Here is a 13,376-nt window from a genome sequence, read left to right as displayed (position 1 = left end):
CAATGCATAACTTAACTTAATATCTTGCAAGTATACAGTATTTCTTCATTCAAGTTCTATGCACTTACCATTACTTAAGTATAAACACACTGACGAACCTCTGCTTAAACGTGCATAGCAACCCTCAATGCTGGTGCTACTATAAACATGGTGGAGCAGCGTTAGCGATGCTGCATGACAATTGGTTGGCCAAGTTGACTGAAAACATGTCCAAAAATCATCTTTTCTAGGGGGCAGCCGTGGCCTACTGGTTAGCACTTCGGACCTGTAACCGGAGGGTTGCTGGTTCAAACCCCGACCAGTAGGAACGGCTGAAGTGCCCTTGAGCAAGGCACCTAACCCCTCACTGCTCCCCGAGCGCCGCTGTTGATGCAGGAAGCTCACTGTGCCGGGATTAGTGTGTGCTTCATCTCCTTGTGTGTTCACTGTGTGCTGTGTGTGTTTCACTAATTCACGGATTGGGATAAATGACCAAATTTCCCTCACGGGATCAAAAGAGTATATATACTTACTTATACTTTTCTTGTTTCTCACAATGAAATCAATGAGAACCTTGAAGGGAAGCACATTCTGAGAAACAAAAATAGCTCAAAAAGAAATAAATATTTCACCAAAAGATGATTTTTTATGCTTGTTTTTTAGTCGACTTCACCGGGGGTGCCAACAATTCTGGAGGGCACTGTATTATAATTATCTTTAAATTATCTATAAATTGTGTAATTAGCAAGTGTATCAGTCATCCAGCAAAATTAAGTTTTATTCAGAATGCAGTTTTTGTAATGGTATGTATCACTGTGGCCCCAACCACCCATAACACACTGACACACTCAGTTACCAAAACATCCTCCCTCCCATCTGTGTCAAAAGTGACAACAGTTCACTGACATTTTCTTCATTAATTAGTATGGCCAATATGTGTCAATTTAGGTGGCAATTTAATATTGCAAATTGAATGGGTCAGATGTTGACAGGTGAAAGGAACCACTGTATAGATCATGTTTTATTTCTGAGCCAGCCATCCATTCTGTTCTGCATGTTGTAAAGTCTATTGAAAAGAGAGGGCTTTAGTAGTGCATCTACCTAGTCTTGACTTTTTAACAATGTTCAATGTTCAATCTATTCATTTGAAGAGTATTTAAAGATTTAGGTAACACTTTATAACCACACACAATTCATCATTTATTAAGCCTTTGTTACTTATTAGTTAATGGTTTGTTCATCATTAGTAATTTCTTGTTCATACTGTACATCATTTATCATCAGTAAAGCATTTGTTAACACAGTTATAAATGGTTTTGTTCATCGTAAATAAGCCTATATCTAAAATATGTTTATACATTATTGTTAATACAATGATGTAATAATATGTTTTTGATGAAGTAATATTTCAATTATTTAACAGTTGTTACATGCACTAATGATCAGTCAGGGTGAGGATACATATTTTATAAACCACTTCCTAATACTATAATTCATGATTAACCAAAGCGACTTACACATATCAATGAAATTAAAGGGCAAGGCCACGTTGATGGACGCCAGGGCTTGAACCCCCAATTTTATGGGTTACTGCATGCTATTCCGGCTCCTTATCCACTACATTACCTCTGCCCAGTGGTATTACAACAGTTAATTCAAAAATATAATATAGATATGTGTGTTTACTATGAACAAACCATTTTTAACTGTGTGTAAATATGATTTACAGATGAGAATTAAGGAATGATGCTACAAACGAAGAATACAGCATTTAATAATAGTTTACAGATGTTTCATAAATGCTTAACAGTGTGTAGTAGAAGAAAACAAAAACTCTTGCATGGTTGTAGGTGTTTCTATCTGGGTCAAGGAAGTGTAGTGGATAAGGAGCTGGACTAGCATGCAGTAGCCTGAAAAGTTGGGGTTTCTATTCCTGGCTTTCACTGTTGTGTCAGTGGCCTTCAATTTAATTGACATGTATACATCGCTTGTCTGCTAAATGAATGAATGTGAATGTAATTTTTACAACTCATTTGAAAATATGGCATAGAAAGCTCTCACTTTAGATAAGCTCACAAGATATCATTAACTAACCACTTGTAACTCCTGAGTTAATCATAAATTATAGTATTAGGAAGTGGTTTATAAAATATGTATCCTCACCCTAACTAATCATTAGTGCATGTGTATGTAACAACTGTTAAATAATGGAAATATTACTTCATCAATTATAGTATCCGTATTTTATTTGGCATATTTGACAACCGTCTACATTTCAAATCATAGCCTACTTCCAGGCGCGCGGAAACATATTTTTGACCAGGGGTGCTGAATAACAAAATCATGGATGTCCGACGATTTCTCCCCCAGCATATGATTCGAATTTAGACAGCTAAATACGCAATTTCAGCGCCATGTATGAGTAGGCCTAAGAGTGAGAAGTTTTATAATGCCCTGGGCAGCCACATTCCACTGCAACTACGCAGCACTTGCCACCGACTCATCAATAAAAACTGCGCTTGCACACACCAGACCCATAGAAGCGCACTTGACTTTACATCATTAACCTAAGGTAAATTCCTTTTCTGACTTCTTTCTCGTTATTGCCATGGCAGTGCGCATTTAGAATAAAGAATAATGTTCACGAACCCTTTTGTTTTGTTGCCAGCATAAAAACAAGCTTAGGCTACCATCGGCCTATCCGCAAATTTTAAATACAAGGGATGAATTGAACGATGACGAAGTCGGACATATGGGCATAGTTCATATTAAAAAAAGTTATACAATTTGGAACTCTAGCTTTTCCCCAACGCAGTCTTTTAATGCCATCTCATAACATGCACAGACTGCACCATGCTTAAGCCCAAATCACACCAAAGATTCGCGACAAGATGAGCTGCAACATTTTATAAACCAGCAACTTGATGCAACATTCTAAAACCTTACAACTGTGACCAGACATGGTGAATGTTTTGTGATAGCTTGCAACGACGTGCAACATCTAATTCACACCGCTGCAACTCCTTTCTGCAACGGTTTTGTGTCATTGCAAATCTTTGGTGTGAATTGGGCTTTTTTCTTTAGACGATTAAATACAACCCGAAGCTAAAAAACAGACCAGGCCTCTATTGGAGCCCGGCCTTTAACCCAAAGCTGTAGCCTCGCCAGGCGTTTAAAAGAGGGGTAAGGCTATTGGCACCCCTGGTACAATTAGCAGTGTATGCTATTCGTACCCTGGTGCAATAAGAAGTGAATTCTATTCGTACCCCGGTGCACACAGCAATGTGTCCTATTAGTACCCCGTCTGGTACAAATATCAATGTATGCTATTCGTACCCCGGTGCACATAGCAATGTGTCCTATTAGTACCCCGTCTGGTACAAATATCAGTGTATGTTATTTGCACCCCTGTGCATTTAATCTGGCATATTAATCACACAATGTAATAATATATATATATTTTTTTTTAAAACAAGCAACATGTTTTTTTTTGTTGTTACATAACAGAGTGTGAATAGCTCAGCTGTGTAATAGACACTCTGAATAAGGTATGCTATTTGCATCAATGTACAGTTAGAAGTGGATGCTATTCGTAGCCTGGTGTTTATAGTACTGCATGCTATTTACACCCTGGTGCAAGAACTAGCTAATTGTTGCAATCAAAACTTCCGTTTGAGAACCGATTTCTTGTTCAAATTGCGCGCCTTTTCTCTAGACGTTGGTACACATGCACACTCACTCTGCCAAAACACATCACATGGGATTTGAACCCGGGTCTCCTGCATGCCAGCCCTTACCTTGACCACTGCACTACCTGCTTCCACAAAGAGGGGTGGTTTGCAGGTAAACTTATAGTTTATAGGCCTGAACATCATATTCACAAAATTTCTGTTAGCTAACAAACTGACGGTTGTATGTGTTCACTGAACAAAGATTATGAAAATAAAACACAACTTTTCCATCTCATATTTAATTTGAACAGATATTAGTGCTGAAACCGTTCAGAATTCTTCACTTTCTAATGACGAAAAAACGAATGTCGGCCATGTTTTTGAGGAGCCTCTCGCTGCAGACATCAAGCCCAGCCCACATCCAAGTCAGCCATGTTTTTTTGTATTACGTCACGCAGTTTAAAATTTCTGGCGGCGAGAGGGAGGGAGGCAGTCGGCAGAGAGAGCCAGGACTCGCAACGAGACTGGGCAAGCTGCTAGTGCTACATTCTACAAACCAGAAACTTACTGCAAAACACGTTTTATTGTGTAATTCAACACGTAAACTGTGGATTCAAACCAGTGCTGCAACTCGCAACAGCACCAACGTTTCCATAAGAACGCTGTTGTCACACTAGCTACTCATTCGTCAGATAGGAACTAGCTAGCTGGCTAGCTAGCCAGCAAAGTTAACAACCCATATGGCAAGAGGCTGGCGACGGCCCACCGGTTTCGCTGTCGCCGGCGGACCGCTGAGTTTTTGCACATCGGTTCTACCGCGGTCCGCTGGGCTAACGAGCCTCAGATACGGCGGACTGCCGGTGGCCTAACGTTACCATCGCGGGTTGCTGACAAGTAGCTTATCTACCGGTGGTCCGATAGCTGCTTGCTATCTGGGCAGTAGCCTATATTTGAGATGAGGATGTCTAGCTTGATCTAACCGGTTAACGTTACACAATGCATGTTTCTGGTTCACCTGTTGTTAATAGAGTGGTGAAGTCCCGCCCCTTCTACTTCCGGTCCATGGGACCTATCTTTCAAAAAATTATGAACGGGAGTTAATGGAGAGATAACAATTATTTTTTGGTCCAGTTTGAATTGTGCCACAAATTTCACATAGGATGTGTGTGAATTTAAAAGATAAATTTTCACGTCAAGAAAGTACTGTTGTTCGATAGACTTCAAAAGTTATGTTGGTTTTGTGCGAATCCACTGAGTGGACTACATCTCTCGTCTCGAACGATGTACGTCACCAACGTAATGAAACGATAAGAGCTGTTATGCTAGTTAACGGTTGCATCTTGCTGCCTGCTATGTCACTTAAGAGTATGTAATGTACAGTCTATGGACGAATACAACTTACCTGATGTGTTTAATCCTCTGACTCATGGTTTTCTTCGGCAAGGAAAGCCCAATTAAGACCTGTTGCTGGTATGCTTGTACAATCTAGTGTGGCTGTGAATGAGCTAACGTCACTAGCGCGACTGATGGGTTTGTAGTCGTTGGAATTACGATCTTTCACAATGTTGTAATTCAATAGTTACGAAACAAACTGCAAATGTCTTTACATGAAAAATTGTCTTTAAAATTGACAAACATCATATGGGTAATTCAAGGCACAAGTCAACCGGGACCAGAAAATAATTTCTTTTTCGCCATAGACTGCCGTTCAAATTTTTTTGAAAGATAGGTCCCATGGAGGCAAACGGAAGGGGCGGGACTTCACCACTCTATAAAGCAAAATCGCCCCTTTGTAGGCTATTTGGTTGTAATGGAGAATTCTTGCTGTTAAACTGATAGTCCATGATAATGAAACAACACACCATTCTACTTTTGAGGGCTAAATTAAATGAAATATGGCTCGTTTTCCGTTTGAACACATTGTCATCAATATTTAAAATGACCAATTTTTGTGAATGTGCATGGTTATTGTTTCAAAACCGGAAATCAAATGAATGAAAAAGTAGGCCTACACGAACCCAATTACAGTAACTAGCCTAGGCCTACATGAAAAATTCACTGTTGTTGCATGAAATGTAATTTGTGTTTAGCCTAAATCATCAGTTTCTATCATGTAATATGAAACAATATACTACATAATTCGCTACCGGGCTGTCGGCAGTAGGCCTAAAGCCAAAGCGTATGGGGAGTGACGTAGGCAAAGAAAACATGGCTGAGTTGGATGTGGGCGGGGCTTGATGTCAAGCCTCACCTTCCCGCAGGCTGCAGCGAGCTGTACTTGATGTTTTTTGGGCACGCGAGCAACATGTTTTTGTTGTTATGTAACAGGGTGTGAATAGCCCAGTTGTGTGGCCAAGGCTATTCGTACCAGGGGTACGAATAGACACTCCGTTAAAAGAGACAGGCGTCAGTTTGAGACTCGGCTATTATTTGAAGTTTTACGGTAATCATCAGTGCATGTGTATGTAACTGTAAGTGTTAAATAATGAAAATATTACTTCATCAACAAAATATTATTGCATCATTTAGTATTAACAATAATTTATAAACATATTTTAGATATAGGCTTATTTAGTATGAACAAACCTTTTATAACTGTGTGTACAAATACTTTATTTATGAGAATTAACATAGGAGCAATGCTTTACAAATGATGAACAAAGCATTTTGGAATAGTTTGCAACTGGTTTGGGAAAATTATTTCATTTATAAGTGGTTGTCTCATTATTTATTAAGTATAAATCATGTACTTACAAATATATTTTTTGGATAGGCTTATTTATGAACAAACCATTTGTAACTGTGTGAACAAATGCTTTACTGATGATACATTGAACAAGAAATCACTAATGATGAACAAACTATTAAAGTCCTCACTTCTGATAAGCTCAAAAAATATAATTAACCAACCACTTGTAACTCCTGAATTGTAGTTTTAATCCATACATGTTCTGTTTCAGCTTGTACAGTTGTACTTGTCCCTTGTTTTCAAACAGTTTTTGACCATATTTACACACTATAATGTAGTCAGTTGCCATTAATAGTATCCGGTTCAAGTGAAGTTCATATCACATGAAGGCATTTACATTTGCAAGGGGCCTCATATGAGAACAGGTTTTGGTAATGGTATTTGTCACTGTGGCCCCCATGATCACATTGAATCACTCAGTTACAAAAACACTTTGCCTCCACCCAAGTGAACAGGAACAGCAGTTCAACAGTGAGTTAACACTGTCACTACCAAACAAGATTGATTATTGTTACCTGTAATTTAACAAAACAGTGGTTTAAAGAAGCACTATGCAACAATTTTAGCAAAAATGAAGGTTGAGAGTTGAGAGTCATTCTGATGGTTCTACAACACTTTCTGGGTCGTTTGGTGGGTGCTCCGTCTCCCCCTATCGCTTCTCCGCGGACAAAGCAAATATGCAACTTTCTGGACCCGGTCCGGGTAAATCGTGTGACTCATTGGAAGAATCCAATCGCGCCACGAAAATGTAATCAGATTGTAGTTTCGAAGAAGACTGCAAAACGGACGCTGACTTGGCTTTGTTGCTGTTGAAATTGTGAGTAGCCTACCCTTGGGTGAACTTCGTCTTTGTAATGTGGTTTGATAGTCTCTTGAACAATGTTTTTCCTGGACCATTTTATTTTGAGCCCCGTATGTGTTTAGCTTGGTTTCTTGATGGCTAGCTCGCTAGCTAGTGGGGGTTTAGCGTAGAAGTCACTTGCTACCGAAGTTGCAGGGGGAGCTGTGTAGTGAAAAATGCAAGCCAAAATCCGGCAAAAACCCAGAAACAGTGAAAGAATAACCTTCATAGTGCTTCTTTAAATGTCTTTAATTTACTGTGACATTAGAGGGAACCTAACTGTAGTTGTTGCAGCAATCAATTCTTTGAAACTTGCTTAGCAATGTTTTTGGCGATTGCAGCATCTTTGTTCACAGGGCTGAAGTGTGTCACAGTATGTTTGCAATATATATATATATTAGTACACAGTCTAAATACTGTGCAAAAGTGCGCGGACCGGCTTATGACCCGCGGGCACCTGCTGGTTGACCCACGGATCGGGCGGGTGATGAGATTGGTCTAAATGTGCAAGCTGATGCATATAGCTCAATAATATCACCATATACTCCCTCTAAGATTCTCCTTCATGTCATCTATAGCACATTTCTTTAATAGCACAAGCTTTCTCATTCTTACTGTCATAATGTCTGTGATGGCACTCTTGCCCTGCAGCACCTTGTGTAAAATTACGTTCAACACAATAATAAAGTAGTTTATTTTTTCATGCATTTTAATTGAGGTCATAGATAGATAGATAGATAGAGACTTTATAATTTTATATTGTAATATGTAGAATGGTTTACAGTTTAAAGAGGTAGCTTATTCATAGAAATGAAAAGGATCAAGATACAGACAAGATTTCAGGCAGCAAACTGCAGAGACAGGATCTTTAGATACTGGTAGAGGATGTGCTCCATGAAATGGCAGCTGTTGTTTTGCAAAAAACACTTCATTTCCACCAAGAAATGGACAGGAAACATGCAGTATACTCTCAGACACTTAAAGCCTTTTTCTTTTTCATTTGATTGCTGTAGTTGCACTGACTGTATCTAGACAAATTTATATTTCTTGGAAACGTACAACTCCATTGAAGGAGTTTCTTCATGCTGGAATTTTATTTTCAAGGATATCATCATTCGTCTGATAATGACACTTATAATGGTAAGAGGGACAGGGCTGTATTTTGGGCTCCAGCGCATGGCGTAAAGCTCGTTATTCACCCGCGCAAAGCTTAATTCGCTATTTTGCACGTTTATTTTTTTAAACATTGCGCCCAGGGGTGTGGCAATTAACAACCTAGGGAGGGGACTAGTTGTCTAAAAATCGCTATCATACACCACCTAAACCTGGTCAGAAGTCAATGGCGAGTTGTTCATATGCTATTTTAAGAGCGCATGTCAACAGTCATATTGCACTGTTGACGCATAGTGCACGCATCATCCTTCTATCATTCATGAACGCACACCAGCCCACGTCCATGCAAAGCATTACAAATTGCACGATTACAATGGGAAACATAATTAGAATAAAGATATTACGAAATACTGTACATCTCATGATGAGTAGTTATTCACCATCATTTGCAAATTTGTAATGACGGTTAAAAGTGATTAGGGGAGAGGCGAGAGACACGTATGGAGCACAGCTGAAGACGCACTGTCACGAGATATAAGCAACTCCTCTGCAGGATAAATGTTGTTTTATTCAGTCATTTGAGCAATATTAGGGTAAGTGTTGCTTTTTCCAGCCTATGTTTTCGATGGTAACCCATTGTCAGTCAATAGTGAAAGTAACTGCATATAACTGTTTTCGTTGACTGACACCTTGGTGAAGTTAGTTTCACTTTGCCAATGAGTTCAAATAATAGACGAGTGCAAATGCGTGAAGACTATGCTAGGTTTTATTAATGCATGGTTTAAGAATGACTATTTCATACGGTCTCGCAAGCAGCCTCCTTCAAATGCGCCGTTGAATGCCAAAATACCGATGCATTTATTTGACATATTGCGCGTTGCGCCGTTAAGGGAATGACAGATGTCATTCTCATTTGTTTAAAATGATGTTACTCCCCAAACACACCCATATGACTGATTAAAAGACCTAGGAACACCTTGTTACGCCATGCGCTCCACTTTTGATAACAAAACCCCTCCCAATGTGAACTGGACATCCTACTAAATTTGAATAGTCTTTTGACGAGTGACGATGCACTTTAGAATGTCATGATAGGGCCCTTAAAGGCATAGACAATGGACAGAATATTGCAAAGTAAAATAGACACATACATTTATTGTTATTAGATTGTTTTACCTATTTGGACATGCACAGTTTCAGTAAAAAAGGTAGAGCATGTATATTTCTTTTGATATGCCATTACTTTTATTTTTTCATGCCACAGATACTGACAGATTTTGTCATGCCTTTGCTACAAAATAATATCTCGTGAAATTACTCATTGTTATTGTGAGATAAAAGTTAATCCTTGAAAAAACAGAAAAACCTGATTGGCATCCAGATTAAATGAAGTTGGAATGATTGCTTTTCAATATAAGGTGGGTTTGTGTGATTAATCATGGAGAGGTTTGAGAGGTGCTGTGATGTTTCTGTTTTGCTAAATCCATTATGAAATAGTGGGTAAGTTCACATGACCATCAAATAGGATAATAGTAACATTATGTATTATTTACCACAATTATATGTGCCCCATTAAAGTTGCTTTATAGTTTTTTACTTGTTTAAAACTCGTCAAAAATGCCATGCTTTGGGTTGTCCAGACATTTACTAAGGTCAGAGACTTACCATAAGCCACTGATATACACATTGCTATTAGGGCTATACATTCATATTGTTGTTCATAATGTAGGCTGGCTAATTGACACTCAAGCCATAGTTGTATTAAAAAAAAAATCATCCCGCAAAATGCTTCAATATTCTTTTTCCATGAGTGGACGATAAATTCAAACATTTTCAAAATGTTATTTTTTCTGATTTTTGTTTTAGAGTTAGAAATCCAAGAAATTAGAGGTATTGGAATGGTACATGGACCGTGTTGACAGATGTATTATGAGGACTTTAGGATTGAAATGTTCATGTGAGATGTTAATGTGAGCCTCTATTGGTGGTTTTAACTTAGCACTGACTCATTTTGGGAACTAATTCCTACCGAAAGCTAGAATAAATTAAAAGGCAATTTTTCAGAGATATGAAGATATATGAAGCATTTCACATTTTGTGTGAACAGTTGAATTTGTATGTAACGTTTTGAAAATAAGACACAGAGCTTGAATGTGTAAGCAGTAGTAAAAAAAAACCTGTAATAAATTGGTTGCACCATGAGCAAGCAGTGTTGCACTTTTCTTTTCTCATACTCTTAAGTTGTTCTTGTTAAATAGCTGCACCTGCAGTATATCTTATCAAGGTGTGCAGGCTCCTCTCCATCCTTTGTGATTTGAAAAGTTAAAATTATAAAGTTTAATAAGAGTTGGCAAAGGTGTGCTGGTCTGCAAAGTCAAAATGAGTCAGAATGTAGTTTTTGTAATGGGATGAATCACTGTGGCCCTATTCCAGCCCAACACATCAACACACTCCATTACAAAAACATCCTCCCATAAGTTACAGTGAAATGAAAGGACACTTTGTGGACAAATTGTCTACATGTGATTGATTTACATAAGATTGATTCATATAAAAACATGGTAGATTAGTGTAAATTTAGATGGTGTTAGATCATGCATTTATTTCATGTTTTATTTCATGCTTCATAGATTTCAAACATGAAATCTATGGCCAGTTCAACATAAGCATAAAGATAATTAAATATTAATTTTTCAATGAAAATAATCATAAACAATATAGTTAACGGATAAACTTAATTATAAAACCAAATTAAGCTTCCTCTTTCCCCCATGATGTCCATTTCCAATGGTTACTTCCGGAGGACTATTAACGTGACACCATTGCCGCAAGAAGCCCTTTGCCAAGATTCAGCACCCGGAAGTTCAGCCAGACGTGTTTGCCGACGGCCTCTCACCACCAGCCACGGTAACTTAAGATAACTCAAATAAACAAGTGTACGTAGATATAACAAACATGTTGATTTTGCTGGATATTTTCTAAATGACTCCACATGTACATTGTTTTAGTACAGCTGCTTTGCCACAGCAAGTCACTGTGCCTGTCGAGCGCAGTAGTAAACAGCAGTGTCCTCTGCTCTCAGACTCTTGGCCTCTAAGTACTATGTCCTGGTGGAGACGTCCTCAGTCAGGGTGAACTGGCCTTTCAGAGACTCTGCATAAGTAGCATCGTTGTTTCCAGCATCCATTAGTCCAATCCACTCCAGGGATCCTCCTGCTTTCTGTCTGATCCAGTGGATGAGGTAGCTTGTCATTGTGAATCCAGATATTTTGCAGTCGATCTTAACCATCTCTCCTGGTCTCTTCACCTGAGCAGGAGACTGATCCAGTCTCTCTTCACATGCAATTCCTGAGAGATGGCAACAAACATTCAAATTATTACTTCACACAGAATATTTAAGAAAAAAAATAATAGATTGTACATAAAACAACACAATCAACAATACAACTACTACTATACTAACACTGATGCTAACACCTGTAGTAGGCCTACTGTAGAAACAAAATAGGCAGAAGAGACAATGTAGCTGAACAAATACCTTGCAACATATACTGAAAATGCCTGCAAATAAAACAGTTATTACCCTGCATGCACACCAACACAAGAAGAAGATGGAAACGAGTAATTTCTGCCATCGTGGTGTGTAATTGCTGGAGAGTGCTGGTGAGTCTCTCAACACCTGGTGAGTCTCTCAACACCTGGTTCATAATGAGATTTAGAACATGTGTGGTTAGATATTATGGGCATGACACTGTAACTTTGCATAGACCGCCCTCTTGAGGACACTTTAGTCTGAAAGTGCATCTGAGGATGCTTTTCATGTTTTAGGACATTGGTGATTATACCTCTGTAATTTGTAATATTTATCATGAATAAATAATTGTACTCTGAATTAAATAATCATTATGTAAAGAAATATAATGGTTTGTCTCATGCTGACAGTATTTGCATGTAGGAAATATTCTGGTAAAATCTTGGTAACATCTCCGCTTGTTATAACAGGTGTCTGTTTTTGTACAGTAAAACTACTTCTTTTGTCACTGTGACTCTCGGGCACAGTAATACACAGCTGTGTCTTCAGGTTTCAGATTGTTCATCTGCAGATAGAGATGCTTCCTGCCGTCGTCTCTGGAAACGGTGAATCTTCCTTGAACAGAACTTGAATAATATGGAGTACCAGTAGTATCAGTTGCCACCCATTCCAGCCCTTTCCCAGGAGCCTGTCTGACCCAAGCCATGTAGTAGTTACTGAATGTGAACCCAGAGACTGTGCAGGTCAGTTTGTGAGACCTTCCAGGACTGATGACCACTGGCTCAGATTCAGTCAGTGTCTGACTTCTACATCCTGTGAATTGAAAAAAAAACATGAAAAGTGGCAATGCCATAATCACACAGTAAGATAAACATAACACAATAGATTACAAACACAACATACTTTCAATGGCCATCAGGGCAGAAACAAAACACCATAATGTAAGGCCCATGACATAGACACTCTTTCGTAATTCTCTCAGTCACGTCACACTCAGGGTTGAAAGGAAAGAGCTGAGCATGTTATTATAAATGGTTACGGTGTGATGGAGCTTTGCATAGCCCACCCTCACGTGGGCTTATGGATGGGCAATACCCTTATGGATCCGTTTTGGTCACATGTCCTTTTTGTTCTACCTATTCCACTTAAACTGCATAAGACTGCCACTTGTAAGAAACTAGACAGAATGGAACCCTCTTCTGTCCGTCTGAGACAAATGGAATAGAGAATTTTATTTTGTGTAAAAACCCCATCAAAACATCTCACAGCATGGAAGTGGAATACACGGAGGACAGAAAGTTCATCTTGAATGACAAAGAATGTTTATGTGATGGTACTAGACAGAAAATTTAAATATGACTTCTTTAAGCTTTTCTGTTTACACATCCTGGCATCCCTCTTTTTGCCTGTTCTCAAGACTGCAAACATGGGACACACAGAGCTCTATCAAAGGACCTTAATGTGTCTTCACTTTGTAGTATTTCCCAAACT

General features: G+C 38.7%; 2 protein-coding genes and 1 long non-coding RNA gene across 3 annotated transcripts in view; 1 reads left to right on the top strand and 2 right to left on the bottom strand.

The window, feature by feature from the left end:
* Nucleotides 1–11,494, top strand: part of LOC121704726 — a 45,623-nt gene extending 34,129 nt beyond the window's left edge. The window contains exon 3 of the long non-coding RNA XR_006030630.1: nt 11,385–11,494. This is a non-coding gene — a long non-coding RNA (uncharacterized LOC121704726). The remainder of the gene's footprint in view (nt 1–11,384) is intronic.
* Nucleotides 1–13,376, bottom strand: part of LOC121704901 — a 589,105-nt gene that overhangs the window by 49,934 nt on the left and 525,795 nt on the right. The gene's annotated exons all lie outside the window — the stretch shown is intronic.
* LOC121704686 (immunoglobulin alpha-2 heavy chain-like) overlaps nt 1–13,376 on the bottom strand; it is a 249,438-nt gene that overhangs the window by 9,339 nt on the left and 226,723 nt on the right. The window lies entirely within an intron of this gene.

The sequence above is a fragment of the Alosa sapidissima genome, chromosome 3 (assembly GCF_018492685.1).
Source record: "Alosa sapidissima isolate fAloSap1 chromosome 3, fAloSap1.pri, whole genome shotgun sequence".
Taxonomy (NCBI): Eukaryota; Metazoa; Chordata; class Actinopteri; order Clupeiformes; family Clupeidae; genus Alosa; species Alosa sapidissima.
This window is presented reverse-complemented; position numbering and strand designations above follow the sequence as displayed.